Source organism: Carassius gibelio, chromosome B8 (assembly GCF_023724105.1).
Source record: "Carassius gibelio isolate Cgi1373 ecotype wild population from Czech Republic chromosome B8, carGib1.2-hapl.c, whole genome shotgun sequence".
NCBI classification, from domain to species: Eukaryota; Metazoa; Chordata; class Actinopteri; order Cypriniformes; family Cyprinidae; genus Carassius; species Carassius gibelio.
The window spans coordinates 17,695,525-17,709,132 of NC_068403.1; the positions used below are offsets into that span (position 1 = coordinate 17,695,525).

Consider the following 13,608-nt stretch of genomic DNA (forward strand, 5'->3'; position numbering starts at 1 on the left):
AAATGTAACGCTGGACATCACATGTAACCCATGAGAGTTAAACACTCCCATTGACTTCCCCCCACCTAGTAGAACCAGACTGAAATTCCTAAGGGGGGGGCTTTGAATCTCTGGTCTCCACAGAAGTCTTTGTCATGAGAATGGCAAAGAAACTGTCTTTTCTACATATATATGGACCAGAATGAACCCAAAAAGACTTATAAATGAATCAGTCCATTGCTTCACTCCATATTCATTTATGTGTAACCCACACATTTGACTATCATGTTATAATCACTTATTGTGTATGTCTTTTGATAACTATAGGATAGCTTAAGGATACATTTTCACGTCTAGTATCTACGTAATCAAATCTGCTTGCTTGAATTAGTCCAGGCCATCAGTTATTGGTCAAATGTATCATATTCTGGTTATAGGAATCATGTCCAAAATTAGACCTTGCAAGAGCGTTAAAATTCGGACCACATGCTTGGTAAGATAAACATAAATTTTATGATGCCCCCAAGCCAAGACAATATCTGATTGGTCAAGACAACATTTGAGGTGTGGCCAATAGGCCAGTTTAAATACTCAGGACACCATAAAATCTTGCTTTTAGTCTCTAGCTATGCTTCTGCTATTAGTCATGTCTGCTTAAAGTTGTTAGCTTTGCTTCTGCTACTAGTCATGCCTGCTTGTAGTTCTAGCCTTGCTTTTGCTATCAGTCATGCCAGCTTTTAGCTTTGCTTCTTAGCTTTAGCTTTTAGCCATGCTGTTTGTCATTAGTGTTCTTTGAGCGCGGTTGCAGCGTGCTGCTACTTAGCCACGATGAGAAGAAACACAACTTAGTCTCGTCAAACTTTATTTCTTTTCTTTTCCGATTGAGAGTTTCGTGTTCTGAGTTAAGTTTTGTAATGGCGACCTCGGGTGCCCGTTCAACTTCAACCAGCCACAAAACTCTATCTTCAGCCAACGTCCAACCAGGGCTTCCCAAGACGTCACTTCAGCGACTACTGAACTTCCAGCCAATCAGCGACAACAAAGAGACACCTTCAGGCAATGTACCTTCAGACATTTGTGCTGGTGTATCTAATATAATTTTAACCTAATTGAGGAACTCAATGCGAGGGTTAATTAAGTGATTGATGGCTGTTCATGTCTATGCAATTTAACGTATTGCTGTAAACTTGGGATTCCATATTTACAATTTTCTTAAACTCATATTTCCCTAACTTTCGATCTTCCTGCAACTTGTGTGAATATGTTAGTGTGTGTGTTTATGTGTTAGATTAGCTTATATGTCTTAGATTTATCTAATAAAGCCTTATTCATATTGAAAAGAGAAGTATCTTGTGTTTTGTGCTTACAAGTTAATGTCTTAAACTGCCAATCTTGTTACTGTGCTAATTGATAGTGTTTTCACTATAGTTTGGATATTAATATCCAGCACAGATTTGATGTTAAACAGCTTGTTCAGTGTATCGCAGGGCGTCTCAGTGATCAGCCGTGAAACAGTGGTTCTGTTCAGATGCCCTTTAAATTATTAAATTATTCCCTATGAGCTAAATTGACCTGTTTCCTTTACAATCCTAATCTGTAAAAGGTGATAATGGCATATAATGCGCTGCACTTTCCTCAGATCGGACAAAACCCAGATCTCCTCATTCGCTGGCCAAAGACCTTGTTAACTCCATTTGAGCTTGTTTTTCATATAGCCTGATGTTTATTATAAGTGTCTGATACAACATATTCTTTCTTTCCCCCCCCCTGTATTTAAGCAGAGTGTGCCATGAAACTGTTTTTTTTTTGTCAACACCCATCAGACATCATATTGTTTGTATTTAGTTGCTTAAACTCAATAAACTACAGAAAATAACTCTTATATAATACTCGCGAGTCAGCTTTATACACACAAGCCTAGGATGTGACTGTGAAGGCACATAACACAGCCTTTGGAGCGCGTGAGTACCGAATGGCTTAAAATTCTTAAAAATGTGTGCAAATTATTATACATTTTTGTGACAATGCAACAATGACCCGATTAGTCAAGTGACCGTTCTGTCAGCTGTCCTGAAATGTGAGTGAGTCTTGTATCACAGCGTGCAGGTCACTGATGAGCGAACGAGAAGCGCCGCTCTGAGATGGATTCAAATGACTGATTTAATCTTAGACTTTGTGTGATTTATTTTATTATTCAAACCTACAAGCCATGTTGAATAAATGCAGGAATTTCCCTCATTCTAAACTTGAAAGCTGCAAGATTTATTAAAACCATGCGACACATAGTCTCCCGCAGAAAAGTTTTTAGGCCTGGAAATTGTTTTAAAATCGCATGGCATTTCCATGTTATTCATGACCTTACAGACCCTAAAAAAGCAACTGATGCATGCTCTTAATCACCAATGTGATTGCGTGAGTGCTCCGTTACCTCTCCCTTCTGTAATCGTGTGCCGGATCCGTTGTCCCACTTTGTTCCGGTACCTCGTAATTTACAAATTAAACACAGGTTAATTCCCTAACACATCTACTAATTACGAAACATTAGGGGAGAGTAGGAGCGAAAGTACCAATTTTTTTTTTAGAAAAACATCTTTTTAAAAGATAATGTTGTAGACAAAGATATATTTCTGCTGTGGTCAGTAACCCAGAAGTGTGGTCTATCAATACCAGGTGGTATTTTGTAGAAATGTAGAAAGACTTTAGTATAATTTCACTTTGAACATAAGATGCACATTGTTACTTTTGACCCCATCGGTTGGGACGAAAGTGCCACAAAAATGTAAGCTAAATTTTTTTTCTGTTACTCTTATTTTAAAGTATACCTGATTGTGACCTTGTTAATATGTAACTGCAAACATATTTTGTCCTTTATCTTTGCAAAAAAAAAAAAAAAAAGTTATATTTTCACATTTTCATTTTAAATTTAAGTTTCATCAGATGGAGAGGGGGTTCAGCGAAAAATCGGCAGCTGTCAGCAGGAAGTGGCTGTCACTGGCAGCAGGAAGTGGCTGCCAATAAAACCGGATGGCAGATGTAGAAGTAGCTGTTAAATTTGTAACCGGGTTGGTATGTTGTCAAAGTCAGTGCCTTACAATGTTAACAGTATAAATATATCCAGTAAGCAAGCAGACAAAAATATCAATCAGAATCACTAACAACAATCCGGAGGTATTTTCAAGACTCTTAGATCAGAACTGATGAGGTACACAGAGTTACTTCTCCAGCATCTTGCACCAATCACTGTAAAACCCAGGATGGATGTGCATCTCTCCTCATTTTCCTCTTCCAACATGGTCAAGTCAAACCTCATTTAGTGCTTTTAGTAATACAGATCAAGGCAAAGCAACTTTACAGTATTAAATAGGAAAATAGTGTGTCAGTCAATAATGCAGAAGGACATTAGTAAACACTCAGTTTTTTTGTTAAAAAGCAGTTTATCATTGAATTCAGTGATGTCATCCTTCAGCTCAGTTCAGTTTAAATAGTATCTGTGGAATCATTTGCAATCATGTCAATGATATCGCTGTAAATGAAGTGACCACAACGAAGCAAGCCAGAGGCGACAAGGAACCAAAACTCCATCGTTGACAGAATGGAGAAAAAAAAAGGTCTTAACAGGGGATCTGTATCTGGGGCTCTAGTTGTCCTGGTCTCCACTGTCTTTCAGGGCTGTAGAGGTCCTCTCTAGGTGCTGATCCACCATCTGGTCTGGATACGTACTGGATCCGGATGACTGCAGTGACCTCGGAATAAGAAAGAAACAGATTAATATAATTGGAGATTTTAATATCTATACAATGTTTGATAGGGAGCCAGTGCAAGTAGAGATGACTCGTTCGTCTCGAGTCACATGAAAGATTTGTTCAAAATTAATGAATCGTTTAAGAACTACCCATCATTTGAATCTACTTGGACTACAGACACATCTAAGTAGGGGCGGTTCTAGAGGCGGGGCCACAGACAAACTGCTGAAATCTGTTTGGCCCCAGATTGGCCCCCTTTCCATTAATTGTCGACGAGAAGAACAACAACCAGAGAATTCTTCACAACGATCACAGATGCAATTCCACCCCCAAACAATTGGCGGCACTCGCAGCAGTAATGTGTCGAAGCAACTTGGGAACAGAAGCAGAGGTCTTGGCTTTATATTATACCTTATTTCCTCAAATAAAAACTGTAGTCAAATAAACACGGGGCCTCTTATAGTGGCCGGGGGCGTGGTCAACATGGACAAATAAAGGCCGCTCTTAAATAAAGGCCGGGGGAAAATTGGTGCAGCAGAGCCAGATAACAACGTACACGTCCACTGCCAGAGCGTTTCTCTTTCTCGAGTCAAGAACCGGTTGCATCGGTTTTCGGATTACCATTACACTGAACCGAGAACCTTTTCTATCGGACGTGTCCGATTCAAGAACCGAGTATGGGGTCAGAATTGTTGCATTATTCCAAATAAATAGATTATTATCCATAAATAAATGTAACGAGATTCACAAAAATATATCAAATTCACAAATAAATGTAAAGAGTTTCACAAAAAAATATAAAACTCACAAATAAATAAAATGAGATTTGCAAATAAAAAAATATATATTTACAAATGTGTTCAATGTCACAAACACAACTCTACCTGGCATTTATTTGTGAACCGCTGTCTGTGCATTTGTATATTACTGCACGCATTTGTGGATCGCTTCCTGTGCATTTGTGGATTTGAAACACTTCTAGCGTCGACGTGCAGATAAATCCACAAATAAGTGGACTCCACCCACCGTCTACTTAACCCAATCAGACAACGCCCATGTTGCACTGACCAATCGCAGCACGCTCTCTCTCCAACCAATCACGTTTTGCCTAACAACCAGGGCGGGATCAGACACATGAACGCGAGTCACTCGCTACAGTCTCTTCAACATGGCCGATCAAGAGGAGTAAAGACAGGTGAGTGATGCTAACACAGTAATTAACTGAAGTTTTACCAGGTTCTTGATATGTCATCATTTGTCATAACTAGTGAGGTAGTTTGACAATTTACACAATGATTTAATAAGTTATTATTTGCTCTCAAGCACCATTTCGAAGACTGTCGCATTTGTCTGCCACATACATCAAGGGTGTCTTAATTCTAAAATGGACCATTATTCATTGTGAGGTGTAAATTGTTGTAATTTCTTTACTTTTGAATTTCTTTACTTGTGAATTTCTTTACTTGTGGCCTACAAAATGCGACCTCCTTGAGAAAGCAGCCATCGAAACAGTCAGCGGATTTATTTTACATTTAGAATTACTGAATTAGTTTATTAGATTAAATAAACTATTACTTAATATTGAGTGCAAGATGAAGAATATGTGAAGCTGCGGGTAGATTCGATGTGCGCCTGTAGTAAGGTTGCCAACTGCCCTAATTATACAGATATACGTTTGGGGTAAGATCTTCCACTGCATATTACATGAGACTCGGTTTTATTCCCCCTTGTCACCCCCCGCAGTGGCATCGTCTCAGATACTACGAGTATGTGTGAACTGAGGGTCATAAGCTGTTGTTACGTTACCTGCAATGCATGACATGACCACAGCCTGTTCATAGATTTATTGTAATTTATTATAAAGCACATTTGAGGAAAAATTGGTATGTCGTTCAGGTTACTATGATTGGAAGTATTAATAACATGTATTTAGTTACCACTTATAGTCCAACTGAACTTCTTGTACTACAAGTGGTAACTAAATACATATTGTTTTAAATAGAGGTAGTATATTAAAAGCACATTTTAGTTTATGGTGTCTCAAAAGAGCACAGTTGAGTACACTTAGATGTTCTTAAGATTATATTTTTTATTAATACTTTGCAAATCAAATTAGCGATATTTATTGTTTTAATATGTATTATAAATGGCTTAATTACAATATAAATCCTGTAAAAAGTATTTTTCAAACTTCTCATTCTAAGACTCATTGCAGTTTGACAGTTTTAATGCATACAACCTTCCATAAAATGTTAAGAGTTGTTTGTATGCATCTTCTGATTATTTTTCCACACAGTTACTACAGACCAGCTACAAAAGCTTACATCATTTTGGACTGGATGGGAAGTCCCATCCAAGAATCTCCAGGTAAATGTTTGGAATGGAAGATACTTCAAGGCTTCTACCTGCAGCAGGACCCTGATGATACCAGCTGAAATAACCACAATGGATAACTTTGCATCTACATTGCAAGCTTGTGCTAACACATCCTCCACTGGATTTGGACTCATTTAATTCTGGACACTGGTTCTATGTAATTTTTTTTCTATGTACAAGTAATAATAATAAATAAAGTACTTCAATAACATTTTAAAATAAATTTAATTATTTTACATGTCTTAAAAGGTTGTTTCCACAAGTTTTACTTAAGATACAACTATATATACACATTTACAACCTTGCTGTCAAAATTAGAGCAGCAGAAATAAACCTTCAAATATCCCTTTATTCAATCAAAGTCTGTACATATGTGAGAGTCTTGAGGTATACATCTACTCCAAATGAATCAGACACTTGCAGTGGGTCAATTTGCTCATTTGTGAGTTGTGGCCTGTGAATTACAGGCACGTTGACTGCAAAGTGAACATGGTCAGCATCTCCACCATCTTGTTCAACTGCCATTGAGTCTGAATATTCCATCTAAAGGTAAACAAATAAATCATTTTAAATATGGGGGGTTAATCTAACAGAGCAAAACCAATAAAGCATTGTAAGAAGAAATAATTACCTCAGGGTTAATTATTGGATTCTCTCTCTGGCCAAACACATTCTCTCATCCGACGAACGATAGTTGTATGAGTGACACCTAAAATGTTACTGATGTTTTCCTGGGGTAATCCAAGCTTCAGAAAGTGGACTAGTCTGTCATTTGCTGCCTCACTGTCCTAAAATGCATAATAACAAACACAGAACATTTTGATCAATGAAATAAACCTTGTTCATAATGAAATATTAGTCTAATTGGTAAATACAGCACAGTACTTTAGATTTGTTTATTTTTAGCAGATAGCCAATATTCCAACAATATTTTTAAATGTAACATGCTACATGACCAAGTGGTCATTTAATTACCTTAAAAAAAAAAAATTAATAACACAGACGGACGGATGGGTTCAGAAAACACCAGAGAGGTAGAAAACGTCTCAGGTTACAAATGTAACCTTGGTTCCCTGAGAACAGGGAACGAGACAATACGTCAACGACGCTATGGGGAACGCCTCAGGTGTGACAGGTGTCTGAAATCAAATATCAACTCACAGCAATCATGCTGACCGGCGGCAGCCGTGAATCATCAGCTTGAATGATGAGCGTGCGACCTGGATATAAAAAGGGCGCCTTGAAACCATGACAATATCCTTTCGTCTGAAGGGACTGTTTGGCAGGCAGACCCTGAGGCATGGCTGGGAGACGTATTGTCTCGTTCCCTGTTCTCAGGGAACCAAGGTTACATTTGTAACCTGAGACGTTCCCTTTCGAAGGGAACTTCAACAATACGTCAACGACGCTATGGGGAACGAAATACCCACGCCGCCATGCTAAAGGGAGTGCATGCCCAATGGCAGTGACAACTGTCAGAACCAGCATTCAGTGAACGCTAGAACCACTCACCCTCAGGTCACACAGGGCTGTCAGTGACAGCACTCCCTACGGTCATAGCCCAAGCTATATGATACCACAGAAAACCTCCATAAACATAGTTTAGTGAAAGGTCTACCTGGGCCTGCTCAAGGGCCTAGGACCACAACTTCAACTTCTTAGAAGGGGTCCCTTCTAGGGAATGTGGCTAGGGAACCCGAGGGAACCCCAGCCAGTCACTATTCAGGGGAATGTACCACCTGAAAAGCCACCAGGCAGGCCTGACCTGGTGTCACTACATAAGACACTACAGACTGGCCACTTCCTGTCTGTCCGAAGACAGAGCCTCTGGACACTTGCCTTTAGGAAGGCATCCAGCCCGAGGAACTGCGGAGCAGGCAGTGAACCACTCGGCCCGGATCTCAGAGACGGGATATCCTGGAGAGTATGACTCAGCGTAGTGCTTTACAACCCTTGCCAGCGAGGGGAGTTTCTCTACTCGATCCACGGATCTACCCAGTGTTTGTGTTTCAAAAACACTGAGGAGGCCTGTGAGGGCCTTAGGACTGATCTAACTGGGAGGCCTCATGAGAGGCCTACGACCGACGGACCAGACTCAGGAGACCACATACTCACATTGACCCTCAGTGAGGGGAGCATAAGATCTACCTGGTAGGCAACCAGGCTGTAGCAGGATAAAAAGGTTCCAGGAGGGAACCCGTAGCAGAGAATAAAAACTTGAGCCGAGCCAGGGCGCAAACTCACCTCCAGTAGCCCCCTGATAAGGACTGCTAAACTGAAAGTAAGTGGCCACTAGCTTACGAAACCCAGCATCACCGTGAAACTACTCCCAGGGAGACCTGGAGAAGCCTACTACCTGACAAGCACAGTATGTGGGAGCTCACCTTCAGAGAGGCCTGGTGAAGCCTGCTATCTGATAACCACAATATGTGGGAGTTCACCTACAGAGAGGCCTAGAGAGGCCTACTACCTGTTACCAGATAACCACCTTAAGTGGAAACTGAAAGTCATTTGGAACTCAACTCCAGGGAGGCCTGGTGAGGCCTACCACCTGACAACCACAGTATGTGGGAGCTCAACTTCAGGGAGGCCTAGTGAGGCCTACTACCTGATAAACACAGTGCAGGAAAGCTTACTTTCAGGGAGGCCTGGAGAGGCCTACTACCTGAAACAGTCTAATCAGCTGGATGTAACTGCTGCTGGGGACTCGCCTAACAGGGAGGCCTGGTCGAGCCTGCTAGCTGATAGCGAGTCTATTCTGCTACTTTACCGAACACTGCTGGAACCATACTATTAAAAACTTTTCCTATAGTTTTGTCCAAGTGTATGTTCCACAATGTTGCGACCCACCTCAGAGGAGGCCTGTTAAGGCCTACTAATCAGCAGTGAGCCTTCTGCCCGAACTACCAGGGCCAACCATCGAAGGTGAGCTGGCCTAGGAGCCCTATTGGGGGCTATTCCGTCAAGGAGGCCTGCTGGGGCCTACTACCCAACTGCAGCCTTCGCGGCAGAAATCTGTTGCTACAGCATCCTGGTACCTAATCACATTGCCAGAGGCAGTGTACTCAGCAAATAGCAATACCCTTATAGCAGGGGAGTACAACATACGCCATTCTGCCTAGTGGAGGCCCCATTAGGGGCCTACCTACTAAATGCATAGGCATCAGCCCATGGCAATGCTCTGGCTTCAAAGGGAGCGGAGTTCAAAAACCGGAATGGAATGTAGTTTAGAACTCCCTGCTCAACCGGAGCCATCGTGGTGTGAGGTAGATACATACAGAGCTGAGAATGGACTACTCAAAACTACCCTGAGTTAGCGGGGGAGTAACAACCATATGCCCCTGCAATGTTAGACAGGGAGCAGGCCTGCAAGTGGCTCCAAAGGGTGACAGGGATTTGTCCTGCGCCCAGCCTAGGGGAGCGGGGGGGCTAAATTGCAAGCCAACCCACTTCAACCCATCCGTCGAGCGATAGCTCAACGGGCTGAGTGGAGCCAGCTCTAGAGGCCCAAAAACATCTCTGTTCGGCAGGGTCTGACAAACTCTCACTTCGTAGAGCGAAAGATGGCCTAACCCTGCCAGACTGATCCTACCTCAGCTACCACCCTGCATTACTCTATCACCCCTGAATGCAGAGAAAGGGGCGGGCCTTGGCCAACAACTCCCATTTAAGGGAGGAGGCTGAAATCAAGGGGAGGAAGCCTAACACATAATGAATGTGGCAGCTATACTTAGCAACACGCCTCCAACATCCCTAGCATAGCCTAGGCCAGCTACAGAGGCAGCCCGGATGAGGGCCGACCTACAAGCATAGATCTACCTGAGGGCTCGGAGGAGCCACAGCCTACTTGATTGAGAGGCCGTGAAAACACTCAACCTACTGAAACCCAACAGAGCTCAGGGGAGCGAGTACTCAGGATACCAATGTCACAAACCGATAGGCAGGACATCTATCTGAAGATCTATCTGAAGCGCCAGCGTCAGTCTAAACCTAAAGCAAAAAAGTTTTTTTTTTTTTTTTTTTTAGGAAGACCAACTACTCTACCCTCTGGGTGGCTAATAGCCCTGAGGCTAAACAGAAATGAGCGGTGGCCCACCACGCATATAAAATGTTATGACAGGAAGGCCATCACATACTCAGCACAGAAGCCAAATCTTCTTTGAGCTTCTTCCTAATTCGTTCTAGCCACCAACTGGGGGAGGCTTCAGGGCCCTAAAGTCCATACTTTAATTGCTCCTCTAAGAATGACCCCCTAGGTCTATACAGGGAACAGGGTCTGTAGAGAAATACAATCAGTGTTAGTTATACACACAGAATTTTACAAACCAAAAGTTCACCTGCGGCGTGCGGAGTGAAGACTCGCCAGAGAGTTCTCAATGAATCTGGGGTCCACCACTTTTACATGCCTAAAAGAGGCGCTCACATCAACCAGTTGCTACGGCGGCCCATCAGAACATAGTTCTCATCATAAGGCCCATCCCCAGGGCTGGTGTAACGTAAACGCCTGGGGAGTCAAGAAGAGGGAGAGGGCTGGTAGAAAAAGCCCTCCAGGGAGATCAGACCCTACTTCCGCTGAGCGTTGCAGCGCTTGTGCTGAATGACCTCCCTTAAGTCCCTCTTTTTGCGGGAGGCTCGCCTCCTCTGTGTCCTACTCCTCCATGGAGGGGGGGCACGAGAGGCGACACTAGACCTCTGGTCCTGCCTACGGTCCTCAGACCAAGACGGACCAGGTCCTCCCGCCTGCCTGGGCTGGGGCCCGGATCTCAGCGGTATACAGGTCTTAAATGCAGCCGAGCGTGCCTTCGCCTCCCTAAACTTCCCAACCACCGCCTCAACGGAGGTGCCAAAAAGTTTAGCAGGCGAAACTGGTGAATCAAGGAGAAGGGACTTTTCTTTCTCCCCGATATCAGCCAAGTTGAGCCACAGATGCCTCTCTGTGGCCACCATCGCCGCCATCGATCGGCCGATCGCGGCAGCAGTCTGTTTAGTGGCCCGGAGGGACAAATCTGTGGTCCAGCGCAACTCAGCGACCGCCTCAGGGGACAGCCCTGCCCCCTGGTCGAGATCCTGCAGCAGGTCAGCTTGGTAGGCTTGGAGCACTGCCATGGTATGAAGGGCAGCACCAGCCTGACCTGCTGCCGTGTACGCTCTGCCATTCAAGCGAGCCGTGGTTTTAAGGGGCTTGGATGGCAGAGTCGGAGCTTTTAGTGTCGACACCCGCCCAGAAACGAGATAGTTCGCAAACGTCTCGTCAACGGGCGGCATCGACACATAACCGTACTCACCGATCCCCTCAACATCAGCGAAGTTACCCCGCTGATGTCGATGAATACGGGCAGAGAACGGTTTCTTCCATGCCCTCTCGATCTCTGAATGGAGATCAGGAAGGAATGGAAGGCTCTGCTGAGCTGGTGGTCTATGTTCAGGGAGAAACCGATCATCCAAACGACCGCGAACGATCTCTCCCTGAGCGCGCCGCCATGGCAACTGAAGTTTGTCAGTGGCGCGCTCCATAACTTCCACCAACTCTGCGTACACGGGGCAGGATGGCTGACGAGGTTGAGGATCTAAATCATCCTCCTCCGCCATCTCTTGCCCGGCCTGAAGAGCACTCGCTGCAGTATTAGTAGGAGAAAAGTCTCCGTCATCCCCCTGCAGCTCACTCCCGTCAGCCGATGACGCGTCCGAGAGGTTAACGCCCCCCTCGAGACTGTCAGCGAGCTCCATCTGGGAGCCCCATGAAGCGCGTCGCCGCTCTGCCTCGGCACGAGCGGGACTCGATCCGCGAGGACCAGACGCTGAACTCTCTTCCCTCGAGAAGAGAGCCAGACGAGAGCGGAGCGTTCTCATAGGAAAACGCTCACAATTTGCACAGGACTCTCCCTCAAGAGCATCCTGTGCGTGCTCTTCACCCAAACAGTACACACACATCTCGTGAGTGTCACCCGGCGACAAATATCTTGGGCACGGGTCAGCACATTTCACGAAATTTTTAGGACTTGCCTTAGATGTGCGTTTCATTTTCGCTGTAAGCAGACATTTAAATCAGACAAAACAGTCCCTGAAGACGAAAAGGATATTGTCATGGTTTCAAGGCGCCCTTTTTATATCCAGGTCGCACGCTCATCATTCAAGCTGATGATTCACGGCTGTCGCCGGTCAGCATGATTGCTGTGAGTTGATATTTGATTTCAGACACCTGTCACACCTGAGGCGTTCCCCATAGCGTCGTTGACGTATTGTCGAAGTTCCCTTCGAAAGGGAACTGGGAAACACTAGTTAAATTACAAATAACGTTATAGTTTTATTTTGGATGTTACTACAGTAATGAGCATTATATATAATAGTAATTAGTGGAGCGGCTTGGCCCTGGTGTCAGATCCCTGGCGATGATCTGCACTAATGCCCGAGCAGCACTTTCACCTTGTGCAGAAAGGCCCTGAACAAACAGTAAGTAAACACAAACTGCAGCCAAATATTTAACTGAACAGACTGTAGTTTAAAGGTGCATGGAGTAACCGTTCCAGTTATATACAAGGGAACATAATAATGAGGAAAGCCAACTTTTCACTAGTGATGGGAAGTCAGGTTCTTTTTTCGGAAACTGGTTCTTTTCGACAGTTAATTTCAATTAACATGTCATGCATTACAGGTAACGTAACAACAGCTTATGACCCTCAGTTCACACATACTCGTAGTATCTGAGACGATGCCACTGCGGGGGGTGACAAGGGGGAATAAAACCGAGTCTCATGTAATATGCAGTGGAAGATCTTACCCCAAACGTATATCTGTATAATTAGGGCAGTTGGCAACCTTACTACAGGCGCACATCGAATCTACCCGCAGCTTCACATATTCTTCATCTTGCACTCAATATTAAGTAATAGTTTATTTAATCTAATAAACTAATTCAGTAATTCTAAATGTAAAATAAATCCGCTGACTGTTTCGATGGCTGCTTTCTCAAGGAGGTCGCATTTTGTAGGCCACAAGTAAAGAAATTCAAAAGTAAAGAAATTACAACAATTTACACCTCACAATGAATAATGGTCCATTTTAGAATTAAGACACCCTTGATGTATGTGGCAGACAAATTCGACAGTCTTCGAAATGGTGCTTGAGAGCAAATAATAACTTATTAAATCATGGTGTAAATTGTCAAACTACCTCACTAGTTATGACAAATGATGACATATCAAGAACCTGGTAAAACTTCAGTTAATTACTGTGTTAGCATCACTCACCTGTCTTTACTCCTCTTGATCGGCCATGTTGAAGAGACTGTAGCGAGTGACTCGCGTTCATGTGTCTGATCCCGCCCTGGTTGTTAGACAAAACGTGATTGGTTGGAGAGAGAGCGTGCTGCGATTGGTCAGTGCAACATGGGCGTTGTCTGATTGGGTTAAGTAGACGGTGGGTGGAGTCCACTTATTTGTGGATTTATATGCACGTCGACGCTAGAAGTGTTTCAAATCCACAAATGCACAGGAAGCGATCCACAAATGCG

At 43.7% G+C, this 13,608-nt stretch overlaps 1 long non-coding RNA gene across 1 annotated transcript; it reads right to left on the minus strand.

The window, feature by feature from the left end:
- Positions 1-6,304: 6,304 nt before the first annotated feature.
- On the minus strand, positions 6,305-7,040 carry LOC127963542 (uncharacterized). Its single transcript, XR_008154858.1, has 2 exons — positions 6,730-7,040; positions 6,305-6,641 (listed from the first exon to the last, which is right to left on the minus strand). It is a non-coding gene; the product is annotated as an uncharacterized LOC127963542 (long non-coding RNA).
- Positions 7,041-13,608: the final 6,568 nt, after the last annotated feature.